At 46.1% G+C, this 19,148-nt stretch overlaps 1 pseudogene; it reads right to left on the reverse strand.

The window, feature by feature from the left end:
- Positions 1-546: 546 nt before the first annotated feature.
- LOC140420538 (uncharacterized) lies at positions 547-8,140 on the reverse strand (annotated as a pseudogene).
- Between the last annotated feature and the right edge of the window lie 11,008 nt (positions 8,141-19,148).

Raw genomic sequence — 19,148 nt, forward strand, 5'->3', positions numbered from 1 at the left:
CTGGGCCTGTATTCTCTGGAGTTTCAAACTGAGAGGGGATTTCATTGAAACCTACAAAATACTTAAAGGAATAGACAGGGTGGGTGCAGGTGAGATGGTTCCCCTAGTTGGAGAATCTGGAACCGGGGGACACAGTTTCAAAATAAGGGGGAAGTCATTTAAGATCGGTCTCGGAGGAGACATTTCTTTACTCAGAGGGTTATGAATCTTTGGAATTCTCTACCCCAGAGGGCTGTGGAAGCTCAGTCATGGTGTGTTTAAAGCAGAGACTGACAGATTTCTAAATAACAATAACACAAAGGGATATGGGGATAGTGTGGGGGAAAAGGCATTGAAGTGGATGATCAGCCGTGGTTGTATTGAATGGTGGAGCAGGCTCAACGGGCTGAATGGCCAAGTCCTGCTCCTATGTTCCAAAATTACAAAGATAGGCAGGAATGTAAATTGTGAAGAGGACATAAGGAGGCTGCCAAGTAACATAGATCAGTTAAATGAGTGGGAAAATGTTAGTGGGAATGAATCCGAAAGAATCACTCGACACTCGGGTCTGCACCAATCGTCAGTTTATTGAGGTTACACCGGCAGGGAACGAGTCACAGAGCGATACAGATACATCTCCGCCGAACAAATAAAATCAGCGATCTTTATACCATTTCAAACAGTTACTCCGCCCATCTCGGCTGGACTCAATCCAATCATAGTGATTATAGATTACAGATATTGACCTTTAGAACCAATTAAATTGGATATTGGGCAGCAAGGACCTGTGTGATCATATCATGGACACTTGGGGGGGGGGGGGGGGGTGGAGAGTTACTCATGGTCTTATGACATCTTCCAGACCCCCTTATCAACCACCCCTGGGTCTTTTTCTTTCATTAAAAAAAATAAAATTAGAGTACCCACTTCTTTTTTCCAATTAAGGGGCAATTTAGTCTGGCCAATCCACCTACCCTGCACAACTTTGGGTTGTGGGGGTGAGACCCATACATACGGGGAGAATGTGCAAACTCCACACGGACAGTGACCCAAGGACGGGATCGAAGCTGGGACCTTGGTGCCGTGAGATAGCAGTGCTAACCACTGTGCCACATGGACAGATTTCTGATTTTCTCTCCTTGATTTAAGGTACTGGTCTGTGGTTCCCCATTTTCTCTCTCCCTCCTTAAATATTGGGGTTACATTTACCACCTTCCAATCTGCAGGAACCACTCCAGAATCTATAGAATTTAGAAAGATGACCACCAATGTATCCACTATCTCTACAGCCGCCTCTTTCAACACTCTGGGATGTAGAGCAGCAGCTTTTGGAGATTTATTAACTTTCAATACCATTCATTTCTCCAGTACTACTTTTTTACTAATACTAATATCTTTTAGTCCCTCGTGCTCACTAGTCCCTTAGTTCTCTCGTGTTTTGGGGACAATTTCTGTCTCCATGAAGACAGACACATTGTTTAGATTCTTTGCCATTTCCTTATTCCCCCTTGTAAACTCTCCTGTCTCTGCCTGGAATGGACCCACATTGGTCTTCGCTAATCTTTTTCTTTTCACATACTGATCGAGAATATTCATTGATTTTTATGTTTCTCGCCAGTTTGCTCTCACATTCTATTTTCTCTTTTATCAGTTTCTTGGTCCTTTGCTGAATTCTAAAACATGTTCCCAATCCTCAGGCTCACTACTATTTTGGCCACTTTATGAGTCTCTTCCATGGATCTAAACTTTCCTTGTTAGCCATGGTTGCACCACTTTTCCTGTTGACAGTTTTGTTCCTCAAAGCAATCTAATTTAATGTCAATAGGTAATAATTCCTGAAATGCTGGCGATTGCATATCTGCCATTGTATCTTTTATTGTCATTTCCTAGTCTACCATAGACAACATGCCCCTCAGCTTGACAGTTTTCTTCTGTGAGAAACACCCAGATAAAATAATCAAAAGAACCACGTGACCACCATTGTCCATCTCTATGGCAACAAGCATAATTTAGGGGGTTCCAAACAGAAATGTGATCTAAATATATTCTTACACCCTTTCACTCTGTGATCCTTGTGAAATTTGAAGCCAAGTATTTGCCACAAGGCTCAAGAGCATCAGCCCACTGGAGGCAAAGTTGTGAGACCGGCCAGTCCAGCAGAACGAAACCCTCCGACCCTCCCCATTGACCAACCTTGAACACAATGCAATCTGTGGTGTAATTGAGAACAGAAACAATAACAGCAGAATCCAACCCCTGTAATCAATTGTGAACTTGTTGGTGTCTCAGCAGGTGTGATGAAACATAGAATCCCTTCCCACATTGAGTGCAGGTGAACGGCCTCTCCCCAGTGTGAACTCGCTGGTGAGTCTGCAGGTTGGATGAATCACTGAATCCCTTCCCACACTGAGAGCAGATGAATGGCCTCGCCCCAGTGTGAACTTGCTGGTGTCTCAATAGGTGGGATGAATCACTGAATCCTTTCCCACACTAAGAGCAGGTGAACGGCTTCTCCCCAGTGTGAATTCGCCGGTGTTTCTGCAGGTTGGATAATTGAGTAAATCCCTTCCCACACTGAGAGCAGGTGAATGGCCTATCCCCAGTGTGAATTCGCTGGTGTCTCAATAGGTGGGATGAATCAGTGAATCCCTTCCCACACTGAGAGCAAGTAAATGGCTTTGCCCCAGTGTGAACCCGCTCGTGAATCTGCAGGTGAGATAACTGAGAGAATCCATTCCCACATTGAGAGCAGGTGAATGGTCTCTCCCCAGTGTGAACTCGCTGATGTTTCTGCAGAGTGGATGAACGACTGAATCCCTTCTCACAGTGAGAGCAGGTGAACAGTTTCTCTCCAGTGTGAACCCGCTGATGTGTCTTCAGGCTGGATCACTCAGTGAATCCCATCCCACACACAGAGCAGGTGAACAGCCTCTCCCCAGTGTGACTGCGTCGATGAGCTTCCAGCTCTGATGGGAATCTGTATCCCTTCCCACAGTCCCCACATTTCCACGGTTTTTCCATGTTTTGGGTCTCCTCGTGTCTCTCCAGGTTGGACAATCAGTTGAAGCCTCGTCCACACACAGAACACGTGTACGGTCTCTCCCCGCTGTGAATGGTGTGATGTTTCTCCAGGCTGTGTAACTGGTTAAAGCTCTTTCCACAGTCAGTGCTCTGGAACACTCTCACTCGGGTGTGTGTGTGTCTCCAGTCACACTGATGTTTAAAAGCTTTGAAGCTGACAGATCGGACAAACATTTCTCCTTCTAGATTTAAATTCTGATGAAATTCAGGTCTCAAGGAAGCGAATGACTCTGTCAGATTGAGACATACATTTGAGATTTCTGTCTGTAATTCCTCCTCTTCTAATATCCTGTAAAAACAATTTACAAAATACATCACTGTCAGTACAGGATAGAAATTCAGAACAGACAATTAAATTCCAGTTTTCTGCAACATTTCTCCTTTCTCATTCCCTAAAAGCTGTAAATCTCCATCCCACACACTCTCCCTCCATTCTCACTCTGCTGTATCTAATATTCACCCTCCCAATTCTCCTGAAGGTGCTGATTCAGGCTGATTGACAGATCCATGCTCACTGCTTCCTGTCCTGGGCATAGAGGTCATATCAAATAGGAGCTGCAGTCGGCCATTTGGGCCTGTTCAACCATTCAACGAGATCATTGGCCGATCTATCTCAGCACCATTTTCCCAAACTATCCCCCACATCCCTCGATATCTTTAATATCTAGAAACCTATCAATCTCTGTCTTGAAAATAATTGATGACGGAGGCTCCACGGTCTCTGGGGTAGAGAATTCCAAAGGTTCACCACATCCTCGAGTGAAGAAATCCCTCCTCATCTCAGCTTTCTCCTCATTTTCCTGCCTGTTCCCCATAACCCTCGACTCTCTCGTCAATCAGAAATCTGTCCCGGGGGGAGAGTATCCCGTAATACGGCCATGGGAGTAGCTGCTATTCCACAGGTTCTAGTGTCACTCGCCTATAATCCATCATTTATCCTGATTGCCCGGCACTCATCTACCTAATCCTTGAATTAATATTTGTTGTCATGTCCCTGGAACGTTTCGGGATTACGTTTGGTAAGATTATGCTGAAAAGCATCAAGGAATCCGTTGATAAAAGAGTGCAGGCGGATTCAGTGGGGGTGGAGCCACCTTTTCAACATGGGGCCTGACCCTCAGGAGGACCCTCGACCCCGCGCTCTCCGGGACTCTCTCGGAGGCGGTGAAAATGATGACTGCCGATATTCTCCGTGTTACTGACCAGAGGCTGAGTGTGCTGACTCAATAGCTGTGAGCTCATGAGGCCGAGCTGCAAAACACCATGAAGAGGCTCGATGATCCGGAGGAGAGAATCTTGAACGTTGAGCAAGATGCCTCCTCGGCATCTCCTCAATTCTTGGAAAACCGGCCGAGTGCTGTGGTGGACTCCTGGAAGACTTGGAGAACTGAGGGTCAGAGAAAGAACATCCGAGTCGTCGGCCTGCCGGAATAGGTGTAGAGGGTAAGGTTCCCGTTAGGTTCTGGATCCTGTCTTTGACGCCGAGGGATAGTTTCCAACCCAGACCTGTAATCATTCATTTCCACAACTTGAAAGATCACCAGTCGGTCCTGGAGACAGGTAAGGTGAGGTGGGACCTGGCTCCATGAGGGAGTGAGGATTTCCTTCTTCCAGGACTTTCCGGCAGCCACACAAACGAAGCATCGGGGCTTTCAGAAAGTATTTCCCAAGGTGCCACATCAAAGGTCACTGCACAACAAAGGAGCTCATGGTGTAGACTAGAGGCCAACATATAGAGGATTGGTTAGCTCACAGGAAGCAGAGAGTGGGTATAAATGGGTCATGTTTGGGTTGGTAAGATGTGACAAGTGGAATGTCACAAGGATCAGTGCTGGGCCCTCAACTATTTACAATCTATATTAATGAGTTGGATGGGGTTAAATTTGCTGATGACACAAAGAGGGATTGGAAATTAATTTGCCAAGTGCTCTTCAAGAGAATGCAAAGTGCAACAAATAGATTAAGTGAGTGGGAGCAAATTGACAGATGGAGTATAACTTGGGAAAATGTGAACGTGTCCACTTTGGCAGGAAGGATTAAATAAAACATTATTTAAATGGAGAGAGATTACAGAACTCTGAGGTACAGAGGGATCTGGGTGTCCTGGTACAGGAATCACAAGTTAGTTTGCCGTGTTACGACACCCTGGGATAGTGCGCGGTCAATTCCAGCCCCACGTGCCCCGGAGTCACAGCACAAGCGAATTAACCAATAATTCTTATAAAAATACCCTATGTCTTTGGCCCTTGGCTGCCCAATAATCAGTCACCATTGTTGCAAATGTAAATACGATTACTGTTTATTTATAACAAGAACAATAATAAAATATGCAGCAAACACAACTGATTAACTATAAGCCAATTCCTAATTCCCACTTTAACCTGCCCCCAGCCTCTATATATACACACACATAGACAGACAAACACAGAGGGGTGGAAAGGGATAAAATCAAAAGTGAAATAAATTATTTTTTTCAGATGATGGTTTTTAGTGCACTTTTCTTCACAGCAAACCTGCAGATTAAAGTCTTTAGTTTACAGCCTGTACTGATCTCTGTAGATTAATTTGTTCAGGTGCTCTGTAGTTTAGAAATGCAGTACTCACACTTTTCTGGAGAGGCACCTCATCTCTGTTCAAACTTTTCTTGCAGTTTGTGGTTTGTATTTGGGTCTCCATGGTTTCAGGAATACAGCACCCACAGGCTATCTGGGAAGAGAGATAGCACTCACAGCTGCCTTCTGGAGAGAGAGTTAGTCAGTTCTGCCTCGTGTTGCTAGAATCAAACTGCAAGCTTGGGACTCTGAAAAACATCCCAGTGTGATAGGATCCAATCACCACCTGTTACCTCGGAGCACAGCCTTTTGGGCCAATTCATTGGCCACCAGCGAATCAATCAAACCGAGTCCCAACCCCAATTCTTACACTGGTGCCTAAAGGTCTGCAGCTCCAGTTTAAACCAGCACAGACTCCTGGATTCTTCTGCTTGAATTAAAGATACAGGCTGCTTGCCTTAAAATGACTTGTCCATTAATCATCCATGGACCAAAAATGTAACGGCAAAAATAAAAGAAAGGGGAAATAAGGTTATGAAAAGGAAGGGCCCTTACAGCCGGTACAGCAAGTGATGAGGAAGGTGAATGGAATATTGTTGTTTATTGCAAAGGGACTGGAATATAAAAGTTGGGATGTTTTGCTGCAGTTGTACAGGGCCTTGGTGACGCCATGGGCTGGATTCTCCACTGGCGAGATTCTCTGTTGCGCCGGCAGCGCACCCACGCCCGGGGATTTCCAGACGACGAGCTGGCAACAATGGGAAACCCCATTGGTCACTGTTGGTGGGGGCGCCTCAGGATGGAGAATCCCGCCCCATATTTAGAGCACTGTGTACAGTTTGGGTCTCCTTATTCACAAATGAGATAATTGCATTAGAAGCAGTTCAGAGGAGGTTGACTCCCAGATTCTGGAATGAGGGGGTTATCCTCTGAGGAAAGGTTTGACAGGTTGGGCCTGTATCCATTGCAGTTGAGAAGAATGAGAGATGATCGTATTGAAGCACATGAGATCATGAGTGGAATTGACAGAGAGAATGCGGAGAGGATGTTCCCCCTTGTGGCAGAGACTAGAAATAGGGGAGACCCGGTTAAAATCTGAAATGTCCGAGCAGCCCCTCAGTTCAAGGGTAATAAATTCTGGTCCAGCGACTCCCACATCCTATTAAGAATTTACAAAACTCTCTCCACAAACCCTCACTCAATTTAACTCCATTATTGTCCAGTTCTGGCTCCGCCTGGGGTAACATCTACTCGATAATTTCTTCTTGTGCGGTGAGTTCTAGGTTACTGGTGCATAAGGATAGATGCTTCAAACAACAGATCAAACATGGATGTGAAAGATTTTCCAACTCCCTCTCTACCCCACGGCCAAATTGTGGACAGTTCTTACTCAGCATTATTTCTCCCAAGCCCTTCATTGTCCCATTATCACTTTAATTTCACTCCCTCTTTGCCCATGTCCAGTGTGTTTAATTCTATCCTGATTGTTTTAAAGTCAGTTTCTCTCTGGAGTGTGTGTCAATGTCTTGATGATGTCACAATGGTGTCTCAATCCCCTGGCCACATTAACCATTTCATCTCCTGCTGTGTCTCCAGTAGCTGTGTGTGTTTGGGACCCGGTCTTCAGTCCATTTCACCATGAATTTAGGCTTGTTATTTTTCACATGTAACAAATCACATCTGCACACCCACACCGGTATCCCAAAATCATGTCACATATTCTTAACTCTCAGATGCGCTGAAGATCAAAGTGAGTGTCTGTCTGTCTTATCTCCCCTGTTATGGTGCTGATATTTCATGTCGTGGCCGGGCTTTCAAATGTGGATTTCTTTAAAACAAAATTCATGGGCCAGGATGTAAATATTTCCAGGAGAAAGTGATCAATTTATTCATCCCATCTAAACATTCCAGACTTTAACTGGAACACAGGTGGAGACCAGATTGATATAGGTTTGCCTTTCAGTAGTCAATGGTCAGACGCCCTGTACCATTTGCCAAACTGGACTATTTGACGAACTGCGTGTTTTAATTAACATCCCTCTTTCCTCCAGTTGCTCTACTGTGGGTAAAATCGCTTCGGTTGAGGACGGGTTGATGGGTATTGTTTGGTACACGGTGGAACATTACCAGTGAATGATGCTGGTTCCATCTGTAATTGGCCACAATCATTCTTATCTTTTGCCACATTGGATGTTCATAAAGCTGATCTTTCCTGATGGTTCTGATTGACCATGTTACTTTCCCATTTTCAAAGCTTAAGGGAGAATTCAATTAGAATAAAATATCCAGACCCAGAATAGCCTGGTCCACTGGGCCTATCCAGACTGAAGATATCAGAGAGAGAGGGAGCGAGAGCGAGATGACTGGTGGTTTAATCTGAGGGTCACCACACCTCAGGCGAGGGGCAATGTTGAGAAGGTGGACCCTTCATGGATAACCTCAGCCAGTACGACAGTTGCACCCCAGCTATTGGAGTCACTCCGCATCATGAACCAGCCATCCAGCCAACTGAGCTAACTGACCCCCCCCCCCCCCCACACCCCCCGTAGATGAATAATAATGCCTTAAAATATTAGCTATTGCCTGTCTCCCACCATACCATTTAATGCAGTTTCCCAGTCTACCTCAGACAACTTGCCCCTCATACCCTGATTGGATGTTCACCCAGATAAATTAAACAAAAACATGGAACCACCAATGCCCATCTTCATGGTAATGTGGCAGGATTTAGAGGGATCCAAACAGAAATGCAAACTGAATATCTTCTCACTTCCAAACACCCCTTCACTCTGTGATCCTTGTGAAATTTGAACCAAGGTAGTCGCAACAAGGCTCAAAGAGCGTCAGCCCTCTGGAGGCAAAGCCATGGGACTGCCAAGTCGAGCAGAACAAAACCCTCCGACCCTCCCCAGTGACCAACTGACAGAATGAACAAAATGCAGTCCCGGATGTAACCGAGAGCAGAAACAATAACAGCAATAGCCCCTGTAATCACTTTGAACTTGTTGGTGTCTCGGCAGGTACAAGGAAACACCACATTCCCTCCCACATTGAGTGCAGGTGAATGCTCACTCCCCGGGGTGAACTCACTGGTCTGTCTGCAGGCGGGATGGAACACTAATTGCCTTCCCTTACTCAGAGAACGTGATTGCCTTCTCTCCACTATGAACCCGCAGATGTATCCGCAGGTTGGATGAATCACTGAATCCCTTCCCACACTGGGAGCAGGTGAATGGTCTTTCCCCAGTGTGAATTCGCTGGTGATTCTGTAGGCTGGATAACTGAGTGAATCGATTCCCACACTGAGAGCAGGTGAATGGCCTCTCCCCAGTATGAACTCGCTGGTGTGTCCGCAGGTTGGAGAACTGAGTGAATCCCTTCCCACACTGGGAGCAGATGAAAGGTCTCTCCCCAGAGTGAACTTGCTGGTGACTCTGCAGGTGGGATAACTGAGTGAAACCCTTCCCACACAGAGAGCAGGTGAACGGCCTCTCCCCAGCGTGAACTCGCTGATGTGTCCGCAAGTTGGATGATTTACTGAATCCCTTCCCACACTGGGAGCAGATGAACGGTCTCTCCCCAGAGTGAACTCGCTGGTGACTCTGCAGGTTGGATAACTGAGTGAATCCCTTCCTGCACAGAGAGCAGGTGAATGGCCTCTCCCCAGTGTGAACTCGCTGATGTGCCTGCAAATTGGGTAACTGAGTGAATCCTTTCCCACACTGAGAGCAGGTGAATGGCCACCCCCCAGTGTGAATTTGCTGGTGTGTCTTAAGGCTGGAGAACAGAGTGAATCCCTTCTCACACACAGGGCAGGTGAATGGCCTCTCCCCAGTATGAATTCGTCGATGAGTCTCCAGCTGAGATGGGAATCTGTATCCTTTCCCACAGTCCCCACATTTCCACGGTTTCTCCATGTTTTGGGTCTCCTCGTGTCTCTCCAGGTTGGACAATCAGTTGAAGCCTCGTCCACTCCACACAGAACACGTGTACGGTCTCTCCCCACTGTGAATGGTGTGATGTCTTTTTCAGGCTGTGTAACTGGTTAAAGCTCTTTCCACAGTCAGTGCTCTGGAACACTCTCACTCGGGTGTGTGTGTCTCGGTGCTTTTCCAGTCACACTGATGTTTAACATCTTTTCATGCCGACAGATTGGGCAAACATTTCTCCTTCTAGATTCAAGGGCCGATGATATTCAGGTCCCAAGGTGACTCTGTAAGACCAAGATGTGACAATTGAGATTTCTGTCTGTAATTCCTCCTCTTGCAATATCTGTAAAAGGAGTTGACAAAAGTCAACACTCAGTACAGGATAGAAATTCAGAACAGAGAATTCTAGTTTCTATGGAACATTCCTACCTCTCATTCCCCAATACCTGTCTCCAATACCTATTCCCCAGACCTACTCTCCAGGGAGCGGATTCGGAGGGATGGAGTTTCGGAGCTGTGAGGACAAAAACCTTACCTCAGGGATTCACTGCCGAGTCTCCAGGGAGTGGACTCGGAGGGGCAGGGTATCGGAGCAGTGACTGTAGGAAGGATGAGCTGGCTAACCACTGCACCCTGGTACAGGAGGCCATCCAAGAGGGGGGAAGAAGTGGTAGTTGTCGGGGATTCTATAATTACGGGAACTGAGAACATCCTTTGGAAGCAGGACCGAGAGTCCCACATGGTATGTTGCCTGCCCGGTGCCAGGGTGAGGGGCATCTCTAACCGGCTTGAAAGGATATTGGAGAGGGAGGGGAGGATCCAGTTGTTGGGGTCCACGTTGGGACAAACAACATCAGCAAGACTCGGAAAGAGGACCTGTTTGGGGAATATCAGGAACTAGGAACAAAATTAAAGAACAGGTCCTCAAGGCTTATAATCTCTGGATTATTTGCCGAGCCACGTGTAATTTGGTGTAGGAATGAGGAAAATTAGGGAAGTAAAGACGTGGCTAAAGGAGTGGTGCGGGAACGAGGGGTTCCATTTCATGGAGCACTGGCATCAGTATTGGGACAGGAGGGATCTGTACCGTTGGGACGGTCTCCACCTGAACCGATCTGGAACCAGTGTCCACGTGGAAAGGATAAATAGGGAGGTCAGAACGACTTTAAACTAATAAATGGAGGGGGAGGGGAAGGCCTCAGGAGAACTCAATACAGTTCCAAAAACAAGTATCAGGACGGTCTGGACTGGGTACAAAATATACCGGTTATAAAGTTTACAGGAGGGACAGAGAATATGGCAGAGGGGGTGAAGTAGCCTTACTGATTAGAAATACTATCACCTTAATGGTGAAGGAGGATAATGAGGGGGAAGTATCCAGCGGAGACCATGGGCTGGATTCTCCGTCGTCGGGATCCTCTGCTTCACCAGCAGTGCACTCACGCCCGCGGACTTCCCGACGACATGGGGGTGCCCACAATGGGAAACCCCATTGGCCGACGGGATGGAGAATCCCGCCCCATATGGGTGGAACTGAGGAACAAAAAAATCTAAAACTGTAATGGGTGTTGTGTATCGACCCCCTGGTGGCAGTTCTGAGGCGCTAGATTGTATAAAGGCAGAAATTAGGCAAGTGTGTAGCAAAGGCAGAGTAGTATTAATGGGGGATTATAACTGACACAGATTGGGAGAGGCAGACAAGCAACTGTCAGAAAGGGAGTGAATTTCTGGAATGTGTCCGAGATAGTTTCCTGCTGCAATATGTTCCAGATGTAACAAGGCGACAGGCAATATTAGATTTAATTATGAGTAATGAGCCCAATTTAATGAGTAGCCTAACTGTGCATGAACATTTATCAAATAGTGATCACAACATGATTGAATTCAGTGTAGTGTTTTAAAGTGAAAAGCAAGTTACAGACAGTAGAGTTTTAGGCTTGGGTAAGGCTGACGTTAACGGGATGAGACAGAGACTGTCCTCGGTAAACTGGGGAGATCTGTTAATGGGTCAAACAACTGAAGATCAGTGGAGAATGTTTAAAGAAACATTTAACAATATACAGAGCAAGTATATACCCCTGAGAGGAAAAGTTTCCACTTCACAAAAAGAAAACAGCCACGGACAAATAAAGAGATTAGGGACAGCTTAAAACTAAAAGAAAGGGCGCACAAATGTACAAGACATAGTACAGATCCGGGTGAATGGGATAGGTACAAGGACCAGCAAAGGGTCATAAAGCAGCTTGTAAGCGCAACTAAAAGGGATTATGAAAGGAAACTTGCAAGCGACATCAATATCAATGAGAAGAAATGTTTAGTTATGTAACGGGAAAGCGGGTGGTGAAGAGCAATGTAGGCCCAGTAAAAGCTGGAAATGGAGATATTGTCAGTGATAATGGGGGAATGGCAGACACGTTGAACAATTACTTTGCCTCAGTATTTACAGTTGAAAAGGAGGATAACTTGCCAGAAGTCCCCAAAAAATTAATAGTCGATAGAGGACAGGTACTTAATACAATTAACATAACTATACCATCACTAACTAGGAAACTAATGGAACTAAAGAGTGACAAATCCCCAGGACCTGACGGTTTCCATCCGAGGGTGTTAAAGGAAGTCGGGGAGCACATTGTAGATGCCCCAACGATAATCGTCCAGAGTTCCCTAGATTCAGGAGTAGTCCCTCTGGATTGGAGAATTGCACTTTTTGAAGTGCGGATACACCAGCGAGTTCACACTGGGGAGAGGCCATTCACCTGCTCTTAGTGTGGGAAGGGATTCATTTTTTAAGATGGGTGAAAGGGGAAAAACAGGGAATTACAGACCACGAACCGAACACGGCATGGTAGCACAATGGTTAGCACTGTTGCTACACAGCACCAGGGACCCAGGTTCGATTCCCGGCTTAGGTCACTGTCTGTGTGGAGTCTGCACGTTCTCCCTGTGTCTGCGTAGGTTTTATCTTGGTCCTCCCACAAGTCCCAAAAGACGTCCTTATAGGTGAATCGGACAGTCTGTCTTCTCCCTCAGTGTTAATGTAAGCCTACTTGTGACACTAATAAAGATTATTATGAAAATCTATGATGGGGAAACTGCTGCAGTGTATAATTAGGGATGGGGTAACTGAACACTTTTAAAAACTTTGTTCGATCAGGGACAGCTTATTTTACTGAATTTTTTGAGGAGGTGACTAGGGTAGAGGACAGGGGAATGTTTATGGATGTCATTTATACGGACTCCCAGAAGGCATTTGATAAAGTCCCACACAAGAGACTGTTGGCTAAGGTGGAAGCCCTTGGAGTTGAGGGCAAATTATTGACACGGTTAGGAAATTGGTTGAGTGGCAGGAGAGTGCAGGGATATGGGTATTTAATACGGGACAATGAAGAGTATAACACCGAGTTGTAGAGAAAACAAAACTTATTTTATTTAACATTAACTATATACACAGCTCCAGTTGCTGAGTTAGGAGAGATTACTCAAATTTGACCTGTTGCACTTTTCAGGATTAAATTCAATTTGCCACTGTTCTGCCATCTAACCAGCCCGTCCATATTATCCTGTAATCTGAGGCGTTCCTCACCATTTCCCACACCCCCAATTTTTGTGTCATCTGCTAACTTATCAGATCTCCAACATTCACATCCAGATCTTGATGTACGCTCCGAACAACATGGACCCCAACACCGATCGCAGTGGAACACCACTGGACACAGGCTTCCAGTCACAAAGACAATCTTTGACCATCACCCTCTGCCTGCTGCCAGGAAGCCAATTTTGGTATCAATTTGCCCTGGATCCCATCTTGACCAGTCCCCCATGTCAGACCTGGTCACAAACCTTACTGAAGTCGATATGGGCTACATGTGGGCGGCACAGTGGGTAGCACTGTTGCTCCATAGTTCCATGATTCCAGGTTCGATTCCCGACTTGGGTCACTGTCTGTGTGGAGTCTGCACGTTCTCTCCGTGTCTGTGTGGGTTTCTTCCGGGTGCTCTGGGTTCCTCCCACAAGTCCTGAAAGACGTGCTTCTTAGGTGAATTGGACATTCTGAATTCTCCCTCCATGTACATACAGGGGCTGGCTGATCACAGGGCTAAAGAGCTGACTTTTAAAGCAGACCAAGGAAGGCCAGCAGCACGGTTCAATTCCCGTACCAGCCTCCCCGAACAGGCGCCGGATTGTGGCGACCAGGGGCTTTTCACAGTAACTTCATTTGAAGCCTACTTGTGACAATAAGCGATTTTCATTTTCATGTACCCAAACAGGCACCGGAATGCGGCGACTGGGGGATTTTCACAGTAACTTCATTGCAGTGTTAATGTAAGCCTACTTGTGACAAAAGATATTATTATCAACTGCACTCCCCTCAACTACACACCTAGTCACCTCCTCGGAAAATGCAAATGAAATAGAATCCACAGAATCCTTCTGCACCGACCCTCCGATAGAGCATGCTACCCAGGTCCACTCCCCCTCTCTATCCCCTTTAACCCACCTACCTTTTGGACACTAAGAGGCAATTGTTCATGGCCAATCCACCTATCCTGCACATCGTTGGACTGTGGGAGGAAACTGGAGCACCCGGAGGAAACCCACGCAGACACGGGGAGAACGAGCAAACACCACACAATGTAGACCATAGATCTCTTCCTTTCCAACCCTCCACCGTCTTCCTTCAAACCAACTTTCTCCTTCTCATTTCCTGCTTTCAGAGACTCAAAACTTAAGAATCAGAGAGTTTTACAGCACAGAAAGATGCCCTTCGGCCCATCGTGAAAATGCTGCCTGTTCAGCCACAGCAGGTCAAAGATGAAAAGAGAGTGCAACAGCTTAGCACTTCATGAAGACACATAGCCATTTGATCTGTCCCTCTCTGCCACCAGCTCAGATATGACACTGCACAAACTTAGCAGCCACGATAGAGTTGGGATCAGCTGTGGTGAAACACTGGAACTGGATCCAGGTCAGGGTGAAATATAGTTTGCTTGCCAGTTCATTGGATGGTGAGGTCAGAGATGGGTTCTGCTATGGGTGGACTCAGATGAGGATTTTAAAGGCACGGATGAGGGTGAACATTGAGATGCTGAGTGGATTGGCAGGCTTGTCAGACAGTCAGTCCCTTCACTGTCAAGCAGCATGTAGAGGTCTGACTCCAAGTCTCCAATTTGGCAGAGGACATTGTGCAGAACGTGCCCTGTCCACAGCCTCTGCTCCATCTCCTTGTTCTGGTGCAGAACCAGAGGCACTGCTATTGCTGCTCAGAAACCTGTTACAGCCTTTGTTTGGGTCGGTCTTTATAAGACATAATCTCCCTTTGACAAAGCCATGCTGACTATCCTTGATTAATTCTTGCCTCAGCAACAGAGATTAATTCTGTCCCTCAGAATATTTATTTCCTGACCACTCATAAGAACATAAGAATTAGGAACAGGAGTAGGCCATCTGGCCCCTCGAGCCTGCTCCGCCATTTAATGAGATCACGGCTGATCTTTGTGGACTCAGCTCCACTCTCTGGCCCGTACACCATATCCCCGAATCCCTTTATTCTTTAGAAAGGCACCTATCTTTTTCTTAAAAACGTTTAAAGAAGGAGCTCAACTGCTTCACTGGGCAAGGAATTCCAGAGATTCACAACCCTTTGGGTGAAGAAGTTCCTCCTACACTCCGTCCTAAATCTACCTCCCCTTATTTTGAGGCTATGCCCCCTAGTTCTGCTTTCCCCGACCAGTGGAAACAACCTGCCCGCATCTATCCTATCTATTCCCTTCATAATTTTATATGTCTCAATAAGATCCCCCCGCATCCTTCTAAATTCCAATGAGTACAGTCCCAGTCTACTCAACCTCTCGTCATAATCTTATCCCCTCAACTCTGGGATCAACCTAGTGAATCTCCTCTGCACTCCCTCCAGTGCCAATATGTCCTTTCTCAGGTAAGGAGACCAAAACTAACACAATACTCCAGATGTGGCCTCACCAACACCCTATACAATTGCAGCATAACCTCACTAGTCTTGAACTCCATCCCTCTAGCAATGAAAGACAAAACTCGATTAGCCTTCTTAATCACCTGTTGCACCTGCACACCAACTTTTTGTGACTCGTGCACCAGCACACCCAGGTCCCTCTGCACAGCAGCATGTTTTAACATCTTACCATTTAAATAATAATCCATTCTGCTGTTATCCCTCCCAAAATGGATAGCCTCACACTTGGCAACATTGAATTTGATCTGCCAGACCCTAGCCCATTCACCTAACCTATCCAAATCCTTCTGCAGACTTCAGGTATCCTCTGCACTTTTTGCTTTACCACTCATCTTAGTGTCGTCTGCAAACTTTGACACATTGCACTTGGTCCCCAACTCCAAATCGTCTATGTAAATTGTGAACAACTGCAGGCCCAACACTGATCCTTGAGGGACCCCACTAGTTACAGGTTGCCAACCAGAGAAACACCCATATCCCCACTCTCTGCTTTCTGTTAGTTAACCAATCCTCTACCCATGCTACCACTTTACCCTCAATGCCATGCATCTTTAGTTTATGCAGCAACCTTTTGTGTGGCACCTTGTCAAAAGCTTTCTGGAAATCCAGATATACCACATCCATTGGCTCCCCGTTACCTACTGCACTGGTAACGGCCTCAAAAAATTCTACCAAATTAGTCAGACACGACCTACCCTTTGTGAACCCATGCTGCGTCTGCCCAATGGGACAATTTCCCTCCAGGTGCCCCGCTATTTCCTCCTTAATAATAGATTCTAGCATTTTCCCTCCAACCGAAGTTAGGCTTACCGGCCTATAATTACCCGCTTTCTGCCGACCTCCTTTTTTAAACAGTGGTGTCACGTTTGCTACTTTCCAATCCTCTGGGACCACCCCAGAGTCTAGTGAATTTTGATAAATTATCACTAGTGCGTTTACAATTTCCCTAGCCATCTCTTTTAACACTCTGGGATGCATCCCATCAGGGCCAGGAGACTGGTCTACCTTTAGCCCCATTAGCTTGCCCAATACTGCCTCCTTAGTGATTACAATCATTTCAAGGTCCTCACCTATCATATGCTTATTTCCATCAGTCACTGGCATGTTATTTGTGTCCTCCACTGTGAAGACTGACCCAAAAAACCTGTTCAGCTCCTCAGCCATTTCCCCGTCTCCTATTATTAAATCTCCCTTCTCATCTTCCAAAGGACCAATATTTACCTTAGCCACTCTTTTTTGTCTTATACATTTGTAGAAGCTTTTACTATCTGCTTTTATGTTCTGAGCCAGTTTACTTTCATAGTCTACCTTACTCTTCTTTATGGCTTTTTTAGTAGCTTTCTGTTGTCCCCTAAAAACTTCCCAGTCCACTAGTCTCCCACTAATTTTTGCCACTTTGTATGTTTTTTCCTTCAATTTGATACTCTCCCTCACCTCCTTCGATATCCAAGGTCGATTTTTCCCCTTTCTACCGTCTTTCTTTTTTGTCGGTATGAACCTTTTCTGAACACTGTGAAAGATCGCTCGGAAGGTTCTCCACTGTTCCTCAACTGCTTCACCATGAACTCTTTGCTCCTAGTCTACCTTAGCTAGTTCTTTTCTCATCCCATTGTAATCGCCTTTGTTTAAGCACAAAACACTAGTGTTTGATTTTACCTTGTCATCCTCCAGCTGTATTTCAAATTCCACCATATTGTGGTCGCTCCTTCCAAGAGGATCCTGAACTATGAGATCATTAATCAATCCTGCCTCATTACACAGGACCAGATCTAGGACCGCTTGTTCCCTTGTAGGTTCCATTACATACTGTTCCAGGAAATTATCCCGGGCACATTCTATAAACTCCTCCTCAAGGCTGCCTTTACCAACCTGGTTAAACCAATCGATATGCAGATTAAAATCTCCCAAGATAACCGCTGTACCATTTCTACATGCATCCGTTATTTATTTGCTTATTGCCTGCCCTACCATCCTGTTACTATTTGGTGGCCTATAGACTTCTCCTTTCAGTGACCTTTTCGCCTTACTATTCCTGATTTCCACCAAAATTGATTCAACCTTGCCCTCCATGGCACCAATATCATCCCTTACTATTGCCCGGATGCCATCCTTAAACAACAAAGCTACACCACCGCCCTTACCGTCCATTCTATCCTTTCGTATAGTCTGATACCCTTGGATATTTAACTCCCAGTCGTGACCATCTTTTAACCATGTTTCAGTAATGGCCACTAAATCATAGTCATTCACGATGATTTGCGCCATCAACTCATTTACCTTATTTCGTATACTACGAGCATTCAGGTAAAGTACACTTATGCTGTTTTTTATGTCTTTGTTATGAATCCTAACACCTTGATCAGTAACTTTTCGCAATTTATTTTTCCTCTTACCCTTTCTCCTAATTTTCCTCGTCTTTGAACCCATATCTCTACATAATAACCTGTCACGTAACCTGCTGCCTTGATCTCCATTAACCATTATACTGACATAATGTGGAGATGCCGGCGTTGGACTGGGGTGAGCACAGTACGAAGTCTTACAACACCAGGTTAAAGTCCAACAGGTTTGTTTCGATGTCACTAGCTTTCGGAGCGCTGCTCCTTCCTCAGGTGAATGAAGACCTCTTCATTCACCTGAGGAAGGAGCAGCACTCCGAAAGCTAGTGACATCGAAACAAACCTGTTGGACTTTAACCTGGTGTTGTAAGACTCCATTATACTGTCCATAGCTTTACCCTTCCCTTCCCCCCAACTTGCTAGTTTAAAGTCCTTGTGACCAACCTATTTATCCTATTCGCTAGAACACTGGTCCCAGAATGGTTCAGGTGAAGACCGTCCCAACGGTACAGGTCCCTCCTGCCCCAGTACTGATGCCAATGCCCCATGAAATGGAATCCCTCTTTCCCGCACCACTCCTTTAGCCACGTGTTAACACTCACGTTAAACTCACTGGTCTGTAATCTCCTGGATTTTCCCTACTCTTCTTGAATAATGGAACCACATTATCTGTCCTCCAGTCATCTGGCACCGCTCCTGTGACCAGAGATTTGAAAATTATTCTCAGAGCCTCTGCAATCTCCTCTCTTGCGGCCCACAGCAGCCTGGGAAACATCTCATCTGGGCCTGAGGATTTAAACAAGTCACCATGTGAAGGTGAGAATGAGAACATAAATGTAATGGGGAGAAAAGAAAGTGTTTTACTTACAGGGTTTAGAGGAGGTTTCAGTCTGTGTGAAGCGAGAGGAGCAGCAGGTTTGCTGGGCAGACAGTGAAGGAAACTCCGTGCAGCCAGTGACACAGGCCCCAAATTCTGATTGGATGGAGGATCAGCGCCAATCCAATCCTCCACAAGTTCCTATTGGCCAATGTCACTCATGGAGACAATGAGGGGGCGGACAGGGATTTGACCTCCTTACGCTGAGCTGTTGTCCAATCCGCAATATTTTGTTTCTGTGACCAGGGATGTTGCTCCCAATGGGAGACTGTGTGCTGGGAACGCCCATCTGAGTCATTGTGACGTCCCACGGAGCCCTGCCTGAATCACTGCTCCGCGGAGACGTTTCCGGGTTCCAGTGCGCAGGCCCGGCGGGAGCAGACGAGCCCCGCCCCCAGTCGT

This window comes from Scyliorhinus torazame, chromosome 5, assembly GCF_047496885.1.
Source record: "Scyliorhinus torazame isolate Kashiwa2021f chromosome 5, sScyTor2.1, whole genome shotgun sequence".
Taxonomy (NCBI): domain Eukaryota; kingdom Metazoa; phylum Chordata; class Chondrichthyes; order Carcharhiniformes; family Scyliorhinidae; genus Scyliorhinus; species Scyliorhinus torazame.